Genomic DNA, 15,172 nt, shown 5'->3' on the forward strand with positions numbered 1-15,172 from the left:
ATATAATTTCAAATAAAATAGATATTTAATTTTTAATTAATTTATTTTTTAAAATTAATTAATTAGGGGGTACTTGGTAATAATGAAAATTTAAGAAGGGGTACGTGGATATCTGAAGTTTGAGAAACACTGCTCTACAGTATCCGTTTCAGCTGAAGGCAACTGCACGTAAGCCAAACATTGACTACGACAATCAACAGCGCAGACTTTATCATTTTCCGACAGTGAAGATAGGTGACTAAGTTGTAATAGTGCTATAATCTCACGAACTGATTTGATGATTCATATGGCTGGCTTTCAGCAGTCCATTAACTCTAACCATGCACCATTTCCATTATTGTACACAGATAATTACATGGACTATTTCCGTTATTGTGCATAACTAGTAATTTTGCGTCTATTATATACTATACGTACTATACTATTAATTATATTATTTATAATATAAATTATTATATACTAGTAGTTTATATTATACTATAAACTACTAGTATAAAAGATAGAGTAATATTATATCATTAATATATATGATTAATAGTAAGTAAAATTACATAGATACTAATTTACCTCATTCAGCACGATGTTTAGAATAATTACAGTTGGAAAATATGCACTTTGAATAATCTGTTAAAAGAATATTTAATGTCCATTTATACAGAGAGGAAAGGATGACTACAAAAACTGTTTTTGCTTTCCTACCTTTTCCTTGACGTAATCGAAGGATTACGTCAAGGAAAAAATTCATATCAAGTGAAGAATGGCAGGCAGAAGCCTTCAAGTAATAAAAGATCCAAATAAAATGAAATAAGTTTTTCCTCATTATAAAAAAGTAAGGATTTAATTTGTGATCGTGTATTCATAGGCTAAACATGCAGTATATGACAACCTGATGTCTTCCACTTGACAGCCTGAGATCATGAAATACAAAACTAAATAAATAATTTAATTTTATTAATTGAATTGTTTTTAATGAAGGTGTTATTTTTCCTTTTATACTTATATAAGATGATAATAATGTTAACTTAATCACCCTCTTTTTAATTTTTGGACGCTTGTAGACGTTATTTCGCATCGTTTTAAGTAACTTCTCAAGAACGAATTACTTTAAAAACAATCTTCCTTTCTTTCTTCGCTATCACTAACCGTTTCCTGTTTTTATCCGTGATGGGCGAAATACACCGTGGTGGTTCGCTTTTGAGGTCAGTGCATGTTTATACCATTAGCCAATCAGTTAGAATTCTTTATACTGATGACTGGAAAAGGGCTACCACATGATAAATGTAACTGCCGTATCCCGCCATCTCAAGAGATAACTACGTCACAACACACACAAACACACTGAACTTTGGGTGCGTAGAGAGAGAGAGAAAGATTGACTTTGATAGTTGTGTTTACATTTGAAGCGAAAGATACTAAATAAATTCTTCCTGTAAACAGTTCTAGCTGCAGTGAAACTTTAAAAAAAAAAAAAAATCTGTGTAAACAAATCAGTACCGAATCATGTTTAACAATGAATTACTTTAAAAAGGTCTGGTATACTATGTTTTTTTATTAATGTAAAAACAATGTTTTTATTTATCCGCTCAGCAGTTTAAATTCTTTTTTTTTTTTTAAACTACAGCAGAAACGTTTTTTGTTTGATGCTGTTCTCAGCTACTTTCAAGCGTACATTGTATTAAAATAGTGACTATTTCGTTCTGTTTTTTTTTTTTTCAATTAAACGAGGACAATTGGGAGATTTCACGATTTTTTTTTTGTATCGAGATTACTTAACGTGTTTTTATATATATATAAAAAAGATTTCTCAAAAGATGAAAGATTATTGGAGATATTGAATATTATATACTGAGTGTTGGTGTGGAAATTTTCGTTGGTCATCTTAGGAGTTTTTGAGAAGTATGATGTCAGAAATTAATCCTTTTCTTTCTGGCGAGGTTGAAAGAGACCCGTCAAGTTGCAGAGCGATAGGAAGCAAGGATGGGCAAAAGGTTGCGCTCAGTAGTTCTGGTGAGAGATAAGAACGCATAACTGCCATTAGATAATGGAGCACATTTTTCACATTTGGCTTTTTCAATTTGATTTGGATTAGTCTGCGATCGTTTTGCCGACTTCTAGTTTCCGGATATTCTGAAAATGAGTTGGGGACTTAGTTTTAGCCAACTACAATATGCTTCATTTTCTGCTTTTAATACACCCATACTCAGTGTTGAGCTATGAAAATTTTAACAAAGGGCTCGCATCGTTGAGAAAAAAAAAAAAAAAGAGCCGTATTTCACACAAAAACTTTTATTAATACAGCTTGTGTACAAATTCCAATCAAAACGTATGAGAGGACAATCAACCTCTAAGGGCTATCATTTTTAAACAAATCTTTCATGATCTAAACATGAAATATTTGCACACAATCAACTGTGTTAATTTATCTTGCATAAGAAAAACATTTTTTAACTATCAAAATATAATAAGAATGAAATCTTTTATAATCTTTTATAAAACATTTGATTGGCTACTAGTTTTACCATACAATTGGCTACCAGAAGGGAGATGGGTAAAAATAGCGCATGTGCTTATTTTATTTTCAAACTTGGGCGCATTCGTTATAGAGGAGTTGAAATAAGTTTGCAGCGAAAAAATTTGAAGAAGCATTTGGTTCTGTATAAGGCAACTCAGTTGTTTGAATAAATGGACTCTAACATAGAGAGATTTAGCATGGTTCAAACTGCAAATGCTTGTTGCAGAGAAATCTGTGCAGAAAAGAAAAGGACAAACTGTGCACACTAAGTTGGATGTAATGTGCACATTTTTAAAGAAACCCACTCCTATTGTTACCTGACCACCTGAAGATGAGCCTAGATCTTCCGCAAGTTATGCATTTGGTGAAACATCCTCAGAGCGCTTTTTTTTTTTTTTTTCCAAGTCCTGAATTTGAAGAATTTGTTCTTGATGACCTAGCCTCGTCAACCTTCTCCGATGAATCGTCCAATTAATAAAGCATCAGCTTCGAAGAATTACTCTCATATCCAGCTGATTATTTTACTAGCACAGAAACACTATATACTCATGTTTCATTATTTATTACAGTACAGTACTGTATAGAGAGATTTTATGTTATAATTTGCTCATTGCATATTTCACTATAAACAAACAGTAAAATTAGTTAAATACAACAGACTTAATACATTTTAGCATTCCAGAATTTTGATTGTTAGCCTAAGTGAAACAACAGAGCTTTTGTGGAACACCAGCATCAGTCATATTCAGTTTGCGTCCAGAGACAAAAGCTGACAACCCCGTTGCAGAAACTGGATGACAGCCCATACAGTGGAAGTTTACTTAACAAGACTGTATTTAAAATTCGAATGCCTTAGAGATAATCAAGCTCAACCACTTGATTGATGGCATTTGTCTAAAGGTGGATGACAACAGCAAGAAGATCCACTGTTGATCAGAAGTGGTGGAATCCATACTAGCAAAACCGTTCATTAGTTGAGGTGCTTCAAGATAACAGCATAAATAAAGTTGAATGTTAATGTTTTTCTCCGTTACTTCAGAAAGACCTGAAATGACTTTGACCTGGTTGTAAAACGTGAGTCTCAAGCACAGGGACGATTCCACAGGAACGAATGAATGATAATTCCATTTCACATGGGTGGTGCAATGACTGATGAGTTTAACCATATATCTATCTCTAGAATGGTGATAAAGATTTTGGAAAAGTTGGTAATATCTCGCGTACACATTCATACTGTTCTTCATTCATACACATTCATCTGATATCTTACAGACATCCTGAAAGCTTGTATTAATAAGCCCATATGACAATGTTTTAGGGTGGCTGCAGATTTGCTTTTAATGATTATGATCTTATAGCATGCATGCGCGGTCATACGCATAAACATGGAAGACAGCCTGTGTATATTAAGGACGTTAAGAGTTTACTTCTCGTTAATTTAATGTTCCTGCGGGCGTTGATCTCCATGTGCCAGTTAACTGATCTAGAATTCTGGATAGATTAGTCTTAAAAAAATATTTAAAAAAATAATTTCTCTTAATGATCATTAATATGCACTGTAATTTGCTGAATGCAGTCTTGTTATTTGATAAATGTTCCTGATATGCTGCAGCTAACGTTGAAGTCAGCGTTGTAACATAACTGTTTAGTGGCGTAGGTGTTTCACTGTATCGCTTGTTCTGTTAATGCGATTAATAGCATGACGAGGGGGGGGAAGCACCAGATATCGACGTAATATTGCGAAATATAGAGACTCATATGTCATTAACTAATTTAAATCGACAACTTTATTTAAATTTGGAAAATATCGATACATGATATTTGAGCATTTCCACATTATTTACAAATACTATTCAGTGTAGTTGTGCAATTTGAGTATATCAAACAACTCGAGCTTCTGTAGCTTAGTCAATAACGAGGATGCCATTTAGCTGGAAAGATCTGTGATCTTTCCAAAGAACCTTTATAAATAGGCTGACCATACGTACCGTTTTTTTTTTTTCATATTTCCTGGCCGTCCCTTTTAAATAAAAATGTCAATTTTGTCCCGTTTTTGATAAAAACTATAAATATACTTTCATATTGGCCAATCATAAATCATTATCCATAACCAATAATCGTATATCAATATCATGGATACCAGTAATTTGTATAACCATGGATTCGCATTGTTCGATACTAAATATCGATATCTGCAGTGATTTATTCAGAGAAAATAAAAAATGCATGTTGGTACCACTTGCGCGTCTCAGACGCGGTGTCTGTTGTGCTGTAGCGTTAGTTTTTCTTTTGCCTGTATGCTAACCGGTGGCTTTGTTATGCCGGTGGTTTAAATTTCATATTTTTTAAAGCTTTAAGTCTATCCTTTTAATGTTAAAGAGGCGAAACTGCAGTTTTAATGAGGAATTAAAACTTCTCCAGAAAGAATTCAAATTTATTTAACTGGACAAGCTGTGTACATGTGATGGAACAAAAGTACAAATGTTTTCTGAAATGAGCGAAAGACACCTAGACTTTCAAGACTTTTTAATGTTGTAGAGTTTATTCTTTGTCTTCTTCTCATTATATTATTCCTCTCATAATATTTATCTCAACAGATGCTGTTGAGAGAATATTTTTGTTATGAACAGTATGTCGTCAAAGGAGAAATCTAGATTAAGTGTTGCGACAATGAGGGATATGTCAGTTGTAAGACAAAATTGTGTCATGGAGTGTGAGAAGTTTTATGATAAGATGTTGAAAGACGGAAATTTTTTTGTGTAAGATCACTTCATCGGAGAAATATTCATGGTACGATCGTGGTGAAATACAGTCCCCCTCTACGTTTACCTAAATTTTTATATGGGTTCTGTCACTGAAGAATAATGGTAAGCTCAATATGTTTATGTAATAAAACTTTTTTTATCGTCTTACTTTTTGATGAATACAGGATATTACATAACTCCCGTCCCGTTTTTGTCTCAAGGAAATATGGTCAACCTATTTATAAAGGCTTTTCAAAGTGAGTTATTCGGTCTCATGTGAAATTAGCAGAGATTTTCTCGTGGAAATTTCGGTTTTTGCATCAAGAATATAAGCAAACAAACCAATTATTTCATAATTGGTTTGTTTACTTATATTCTTGACTATGAGCTATAGTTTGGACAATTTAAAATTAAATATAATGCATTACACATAAAGAAACACAATACCACAGCTCCTATATACTTCCTGTTATTCCTTTATTTTTACTTCGGTAAAAATAAAGGAACAACAGGATTCCTTTCTTGAAAGGAGGTGTAAAACATACAGATATAGCATAAAAATAATGAAATATAAATAATAATAAAAAAGATACTTCTGAAGAAGACGAGATAGTGAACTGTTAAAATTAAGACTTGAAGAACCGTTACTCACCTACTCTCATGCGCTCTAGAACAACATTATTATCAATGAATCCCTCTTTTCCAGATGCACCACACACACACACACACACACACACACACACACACACACACACACACACACAAAATTTCCGCTGACGCATTTTATTTCCATAGGGAGTAGGCGAGGTAGTTTTAGCCCTATCTACCTTTTGACATCTGAGGGGAAGTCAAATTCGACCATTTGCCAATCATAGATCCCTTGCTCAAGATTGTCATTAACTTTAAATTGCATCCAGTGAAGAGATGATAGGCAAATGCTGCTACATCGTGGCACCTAACATAGTATATTATTGTCTGAAACATTGTGGGTCCTACAGTCGTTTTTTTTGAGTTTATGGTACGAAAAACTCGAGTTTCAAGAAAAAATCATTTTCTCGTGCCGGAGATCGACTAAATTGGAAATAGGTGGAAGAAAGGTTAGATTATTTCCTCTGCTTGGCACTAGAAACGAACTAAAAACTCTTTCTTCAGGTTGCTTAGCGCTATAGGTGCAAAAAAAAAAAAAAAAAAAAAAACTCCACTGGCTACACCTTTTCTTTCCCAGTCCAGTGGCTAAAATCGAATTAGAAAAATTGGAAAGTAGATATAAATAACTATATAGACTAATCAGTCTTGCTTCTTGTAACTGCAAATTGTTTATTAGAGTTATTATTATTATTATTTCGGGCAACTCCAAGGAGTCGACAGACTCATCGAGGGAGGACCCAACATCATGTCAAGAACAACTATTCATCATTCACACAGTATCTATCATACCTCACCTTGAACTCATTCATGGTCATAGCACCCACAACAGACTCTGGCAGCTTATTCCATTCATTTACCACTCTCCAAGTAAAAAACCTAGCTCTAACACCCTTGTTAACCACATTCTTTCCCAGCTTCCATGTATGGTCACTAGTCCTCCCATCACCAGTCCTATTCTCAAAAATATCTTCTGGATTGATCTTATAGAAACCCTTCAGTAATTTGAATGTCTTAATCATATCATCCCTTTTCCATCTATCGACCAATTTTTTCAGCCCACAAATCTTCAATCTGTTCTCATAAGGTTCATTCCACAGACCTGCCACCATCTTGGTCACTCTTCTCTGGATCCTCTCCACCTCCTCCCCATCACGAAGAAACCCTGGCGCCCATATCTGGGCACAGGTCCAGATGGGGTCTTATCAAGGCTTGATATACAGGAACAATAACTTGTTTGTCTCTGCTTGTTAAAGTATTTTTCAGTAACCAAGTGATTTGATGAGCTGATTTAGCCACTTTTTCAATGTGCCCCCTAAACTTCAAATCCCTGGCCTCATCAATCTCCTGGAGTACGGTTCCACCAATGTGATATACTGCTGCTAATCTTTTCACTCCAAAATGCATAACCTTACACTTTGCCACATTAAATTGACATCCATTTTCCCTAGCCCAGTCTTCCAAACTATCCAAATCATCCTGCAAACTTTTGACATCCTGTGCACTCACAATTGCTCTACCCAACTTTGCATCATCAGCAAACAAGTGAACACTTCCTCTCAGATCCTTTCCTATATCGTTAATGTACAAATTGAAAAGTAGTGGTCCAAGAACAGAACCCTGCAGCACACCACTAGTCACAAGACGTCTTTTGGACTCCACTCCTGAATAAACCACTCTCTGGTATCTCTCCATCAACCACCCTCCTATCCATTTCACCAACCCTATATCCATCCCCATCTGCTCCAGTTTACTGATCAGAGTTCCATGTGGTATCCTGTCAAAGGCCTTGGCAAGATCCAGTAGGATCACTGTAAACCCATTACCCTTATCCAGTTCAGCTGTCACTGTGTTATAAAACGTGAGCAAGTTACTGAGGCATGATCTACCCTTCACAAAACCATGTTGCTCCCCCTACAGTATCCCATTTTTATCTGTCCAATCCTGTATTCTTCTCTTGACTAGTTTCTCCAAGACCTTGACAACGATTCCTGATATGCTAATCGGTCGGTAATTTACAACAGTAGTCTTGGAACCTCGTTTATGCAGTGGAACTATTTTCCCCTCTTTCCACCCCCTAGGTACTAACCCAGACCCGAGACTCAGATTAAACAAAATGGTCAAGGGTACTGAGAATTCTTTAGCCGCTCCACGTACGACACGAGCTGGTATACCATCCAATCCCACAGATGTATTGACATTGAGGTTTTGCAATAGACTACTCACCTCCACTTCATTCACTACAATTCCCGTATAATCTATTGGTTCATTCATTTCTGCAATGTCACCACCTGGATGATATACTCTTGCAAAGTGCTCGCTCAGTAATTAAACTATATCAACTGATTCGGTTACCTCCCTTCTATCGGCATTCTTTAAAATCATTCTGCCATATACAGTACATTTTTTCTTTTACTTGCAACATATCGAAAAAACTGTTTAGGATACTCTTTAGCCTGCATGGCCAATGTTCTTTCGTAATCCTTTTTTGCTCTTCTTACCACACTCGTTACCCTTTCTGGCCTAGGCTTTGTACTGTTCATGTGCCTGCCGGTCACCTTTCTCTTTAAATTCCCTCCATAGTTGTTTCTTTTTTTTTTTTGCAGCTCAAGCTTAATGGTGTTATCCATCCATTTAACCCCTACTTGATATATTATTCGGACTCTAGGTATCCAGTCAGCCATTGCTTCATGCAAACACTTTTTAACCGCCTCTCATGCACTGTCAACTTCTAGCCCTTGCAGTTGTACATGCCATGGCACTGTACCAATCAATCTCCTAAGCTTGTCATACTTACCAGCCCGATAATTCCACATGTACCCTGTCTTAATTGTAAATTCCACACCTTTAGCCACCTCCCCATGATCACTCACCAATTGGTGGCAACGTGGTCATATTCGTTTCAAAGCATATTCTCTGGTCAGCTAGAAGCTAACTAGCTACACGAGCAAGCAAGATTTGTCAAAAAAAATAATTTTTATAATAGCCGACTTGCATATAATACATTTAATTAATGAAAATACCATGGTATAAAAACGTTAAATATATGAAACTAACCCAGGCTATGTACATCAAAAGTCAAGCAGATGTTTTCACAGAAAGCAAGAAAGAAAAAGTACTCAATCAAAGGTCTTAAGCAAGGTGATCCAATAGTTCCTGAACTTTTTACAACTACACAAACATTTGTTTAACAAGCAATCTTCAATTTTTTGTTGATATCGCCATCTTATCCTCTCAGAAGATCCTCTTGAAGTGATGAGAATAATAAGCTGTACAGCATAAGCAAACTGGTTGGACGCGAAATTAATTTTACAAAAACAAAAAATCTTGACTAATTCTCGAAAATTCAATCCTGCTTGATGGTATTAATACTGAATAAGTGCGAGGGAATATCCATATTGGCCAAATAATATCCTTCGAAGTAGACAAGACTAGAAATACAGTCTATGATAACCAAAGAATGAAATACTTACTATAGATTGGGTCAGTGGAAGAAGGATGATTTTTCTCTGCTCTTTTTAAGGAAGCTGATGAATTCCATTATATTGTTCGCACTAGCAAACAGTGCTCAGACTTGGTCCTTGACAAAATAAACTAGAACATGCTAAACAGCAGTGGAGCGAAGTAAGTTGAGAATTAAAAGAGCAAAGAAGGTAAAAAAATGCAGGCACATTAGACAGATCGCAAAATTTGATGTTGTTTGCAAAGCCAAAGAATTAAAGTGGAGTTGAACTAGCGATGTTGCAAGGGTGATAAATGAGCAAGAGGTTTTGAGTAATGCAGCTGATGAGAAGGATGCATGAGATCACAGGAATGACAAGAAATAACTTAGACGGGGACGCCCGTGAGAGAGAGAGAAGTGTGGAGAAATTTGGAAGCGGGCTTTGCCCTGCAGTGGAATGCAACAGACTGATAAATATCAACGTCTAGCATCTTTGGATCTGATATCATACTGATTATGAGATAATAAAGCAAAGGGATATTTATGGACATTTCGCAAGATAAAAGTATATTGTACAAAGAGGTTGGGAAACACTGTTAGAGAACACGTTCACACAACTGGAATAACGCACATGTGAATGAAGATTGTGAGGTTGTAATGTTGCTAAATGTGTGTTTGTTTGGTTTAGTCAGTTCTCTTCTACCCAGAGGTGTAGACGTTTTACTGAGCGCACCAGACTGCCATATCTTTTGTTATTCTCCTAGTCTGCTTGTGCTCTGTTATTGTGCGTAGATGCTGCTCCTTCACGCATCTTGTCATTTTATTTAGAATTTTCCTCTGGGTTTGCTTCCTTCGCATCTCGCTTTCTAAACTTTACATGGTATTCTGTTCGCACCCAGTCTGTTGAGGTGCCCATACCACCTGAGTTTAGCTTCCTCAATTCTTTCTTGATAATTTTAATACATAAATTAAATTTACAAAAAATGGAAAATAAAGAATAGAAATGTATTTAATTCAGTTTCAGCATATTCCTTGTACAGACGAATTTAGTTACTCGTATTCAGTTATTAAATCAATCAGTTTTTTATTCTTAATATTTTATGCAGTTATAGAAATTATATAAAATTATATTCTTTAATATATTATCTTATTAACACACTTAAGTAACTGTAAGCAAGATAAAATGACATGCATTTGTACAGCATACTGGTAGATAGAGTATAGAAGTTTCCCTCCCTCCTTTCTTAGGAAAATTCCGGCGTACACCGCTGCTTTCCCTCTCTATAACATTCACCGCGTTTCCTATCTTGTAAAGAGACTCGAGTTCGAATTCTTCTAGTGAGACAAAGAATTTTCGAGGCTGTTCTCAAGCAAGGTAAATCAGGTCTTGAACAGAGATGGGAAGATAAGCCTCTTTCTTACCAAAATCTATGACACTGTCATGAAAACACACCTAGAAACATATTATACATAAGTCATATTATTCGTAGATAATATTTGCATTTCAGAGCTCTACATATTTCAGTGAAACATTTGCTTTCAGTACTTAAGTTTATTAATAAGAGAATATAAAAGATAGACTTTATAACGGAAGACGAATAAAGACTGAAAAAGATTTTCGTTACGTACATTAATTGGATAAATACTTCACATGAACAGTAATTAAAATTTTTCATAAATTACTGTATTTAGGTCAAATTAAAGTCTTGTGATCTGTGCGTCTGAATTTTTTTACGGTCACTAGACTCTGTGGTCCAGTTTATTATTAATTAAGTACGAGACCGAATGTGACCCTTTGATTCCCTTTCATTGAATCAGAGGGTTAAATCCGGTCATTTGCTTTTTCTGTTTCCTTTTTGTTTCATTTCATTTCGTTTCTTCTTTTTTGTCTTTTAGTCCACATGTTTTTATAAAATATATTTAAAGTTTCTAGGACGGTGTTAATTTATTTATAGGACAACGAATTAATTTATTCACTGTCTTGGCTTATTCTGTGCAGACTCCATATGAAAAATTAGACTGAATTAATTACCTTTAAAAATGAAAAATTAATATGTGACTGACAATGTTACATAATATACGCACACATATCAAAACTGATTTTTTTATTCACAAGTGGTATTTGCCTCTGTTGCATATGTACTATTCAGACGAAATATGCCAAACAGGACACATGCTCATTCTAAATGAGCATGTATCCTGTACTTTACGCAAATTATAATTCTAAGCATTCCTTAACAATTTAGGTCATCAGTTCTTTTCTTATTAAAGTTCAGTGCTTACTTGTTAGAATCACTTCCTCCTCTCAGTTCAAGTAGCATGCTTCATTTCACTCTTCACCGATGATAACTGGCTTTGAACGTTGGAAAGAATGCGTAACAAGGATAGCTGCAAGCAATAAGCCTGTGTTCTGAATTAAAAAATTCGGCGTGTATATACTTGTATCTGATTAAAAGAAAAATAAACTCTAATAGAGTAAATAAACTAAAACTGTTACTCAGCAGTATTAGGATAAAGGCAAAATGTGATGACCAGCACTTGTATAATTGAAGATTGAATATGGCAATTGGTCAGCACTTTCCAACTGAAAGCGGACCGTATTTGTGGCGTAATTGGCTTTGCTTTTTATTTCCAAAATGGACTTTCATTTTCCAAATAAAGCTTTTTCAGCATTTCGTAGTTTTGAAAGCGATTGTGAAACAGCCTGACAAATAGCTTCACACTAGCGATCTTATTTTTTGCAAAGCATATTTTTTCCCAAGTTGTCCTTTGGGAGAAAAAAAAAAAGATAAACATATTATAGAACCCTACAGTATATTGTGACTATATATTTTTTTTTTATCTCACTGCTCATTTCTGAGAAGACACTACAAGATGACGTTGAAACTTCTCTTTTTGGCTTTTCGAGTTGCCGCATCTCGCTGTTATAAGCTTGCTACGTAACTATGGCCTTTTGATCTCAATTACTCTATAGTTTAGCATAAATCCCTTTACAATATCAACTACTTTGGCTTAGCCTTACTGATATTTTGTTCCGTGATTATTAAAAGTTAAGTAATAACTTTAAAGTGGTGTTAGTGCTCGAGTCTTGTGCCCCCAGAATCCAACGCATGTAAAAAAAAAAAACTGTTGCGAAGTGTTTCTTCTTGATCATTCTCCAAAGAAAATTTGTTCCAGATTACAATTACTGAATCACTTCTCTGTTGATGATGCAAGAGAAAATGAGATGGCATTAGAAAGGGCTTCCTACTATAAGTTGTACATCTCGGGATAGCAGCACAAGAGTAGTTTAGTGTTGGGGGAGAACCACTCAGAAAATTTGGGGAAAGGGGAAGAGTCGCTCCTAGTATTTTAGAAGTGGATTCGAATTTACTCGAAAAATTTAAAGCATAGTTACAAATAATAAAACACGAAAGAATGCCGCAGAAGCACATTCCTGGAATAGCCATCTACACTATTTTGCAAATATTTGCGAACGTCCCATTTTTTTCGCGCTTGAATAATTAGATATTGGTGATAACACACACTCATACAGCATATATAAAGGTAAGTATCATACAGCAAAATAAAGGTAAGGAAATACGTTCAGCGACTTAGTTTTCTATAATAATGGAAATGAGACGTGATTTACAGTTGGTACACTTTTAGCGATGTGTTATCATAGGATGTCATATTAGTTATAAAGAAGCTAGTGCAACTGCAGCACAATTCGAGCAGGCATGGTCTATTAAAAAATGGAAATGTGATAACGTTATAATAAAAATAACCCAAGAAACAAGTACACTTTTAAAGAGAGAAGAGAAATAACATTGTATTTCTCGTCTTCCTGCATCGTGGATTCTCTTAACCAGAAAGAGTCCATAAAACACAATCCCAAATATGCTCAGGTTCGACCTGTATGATGCAGAGTGCGAGTGATTGGATAAACTGTTTAAAAGGCCGTAGTAGTACAGAGTAACAAATTAAAATATATAGTGTTATTTATCAAAGATTTCGTTCCCATCTAAGTGTGATGGCAATGCTATTATGGTATGAAGATGCGTTTTCTAGTTTGGGCTAGAAACTCTTGTCCAACATCCGAAAAAGTAAACATTGACCGTTATTGACATGCTCGGTAGCTGTGTTTTCCACGTTGTAGTGAACCTATGGAAAAGACCCACTGAGCACGATCATGCACATGTTTGAAGAAGTGGGGGCATCCTGGAAGAATGGGAGTGTGAAGGTTAGTCTTGCCAGCAAAGAGGCCCAATCTGGATCTTGTAACCTTCGAAATGATATGAAGGAGTTGAAGGAGAATCCAACTCCATTCTCAACAACCAGTTCAAGTGACTGCCATTTTGGTAGTGGGACTGGTAGTTTCGAAAATACCGTTCTCTTTATGAATATTAAGCAGGTCATTCCTTTATTGCGTATTAGAGTGGGGCTTGTGTGTGTGTGTGTGTGTGTGTGTGTGTGTGTGTGTGTGTGTGTGTGTGTGTGTGTGTGTGTGGTTTATGCTATGAGAGTGAACTACGGAGTGTGTGTGTGGGGGGGAGAGCATCACCTTTGTGACGGCAATAAATTTATCATAGTGTTAGATTAGAAAGACCTAAGTAGATTGCTCTTCAAGTAGAAGAAGAAGAATCTTTAATGGGTTTTTCGACAAAAAATATGACAACTGGCTTTAGAGCGAATTATCAGGCTTTTCCCGTTCAAGAATTTTTCTTTCACATAATATACAAACCTGTTGGAAAACCCGCGCATTTCAATAGACATGCTACTTACTTTAAATCCTTAGTTGCTGTACAGTAATCTAAACACCTAGCCAATAAAAACAGAAAGAGTGAGAGAGAGTGGGGCATTGTCTTGCTTAATGAAATAGCATGTTTGGTTTTCAAAATGTGATTCCAGACTAAGCGTTTGTTTGTCCAGTATTCATGTTAAAAACAAAAGAAAAACAGTATTGTCCTGTAACTACATGAGGTTGAATTTTATTGTTGTGCAACGTCAGTAGAAAATATTTTTTAATGTATTTATCGAACTTAATAAATTTCCTCAATATCCTTTTGAAGCTGTCAAAAGTAATATCAACTCCACTTAAGCAAAGATAGGTAAGAGTGTTCATCTGTTTCGTTCAGAAATTGAAAGTTTATCGGCATTCGGCTGAAATCCTTTTGAAAGCCACGTAAAGATTATTCACGTCCTATATGATTTGAACCAAACCAAAGAGTATTGTCGGTTGAGTATGATGGAATGGGATATATGTAGCGATGAATTCCTGACTTTCACTGCAAAATACATTCTCTACTCCTAACCTCAAAGTGCTCAAAGTTATTCACACAACTGAATGAAATAAACGAAACGAAAGCATCCTTTTATAAATGTGAAAGACTAAAAACAGTTGTCGTCATAGTAATTACGCAAACGCAATTTCAGAAATGTATAGAATTTGTTTTTAAAAAAGTTTGTTTGTTAAATAAAATGCTTCAAAGGCTCTTAATTCTGATAAAAACGATTGCGTAGTTCTGTTTTTGATTAAGCAAGTTTTAAAATGTACGCTTAGTTTCCATTCGACAAAATATTTACAATATAACTAAATCAAAAAAACACACTGGCTGACGGAAGTTGCTTCATATGCTGATTGCTCAACTGATATTTCATGCACTACTTCATTTCGCCCAACACTTTCAATGGAGAGAGAGAGAGAGAGAAAAAAAAAAAAATCAAAACAACCACTGTAGTCTGTAATTAAAAAATTCTCTCATTCATTTGACTATATTGGATTACCATGTTCTACGCTATCAAAATATTTTCTGATAGTAGCAATACATTTTCTGATAGCATTCGGAT

At 35.2% G+C, this 15,172-nt stretch overlaps 1 protein-coding gene across 6 annotated transcripts in view; it reads left to right on the top strand.

Annotated features, from left to right (window-relative positions):
• Positions 1-15,172, top strand: part of LOC150096631 (b(0,+)-type amino acid transporter 1-like) — a 347,057-nt gene that overhangs the window by 41,534 nt on the left and 290,351 nt on the right. The gene's annotated exons all lie outside the window — the stretch shown is intronic.

The sequence above is a fragment of the Typopeltis vanoorti genome, chromosome 18 (assembly GCF_054136105.1).
Source record: "Typopeltis vanoorti isolate ZY-2024b chromosome 18, IOZ_Tvanoo_1.0, whole genome shotgun sequence".
NCBI classification, from domain to species: Eukaryota; Metazoa; Arthropoda; class Arachnida; order Uropygi; family Thelyphonidae; genus Typopeltis; species Typopeltis vanoorti.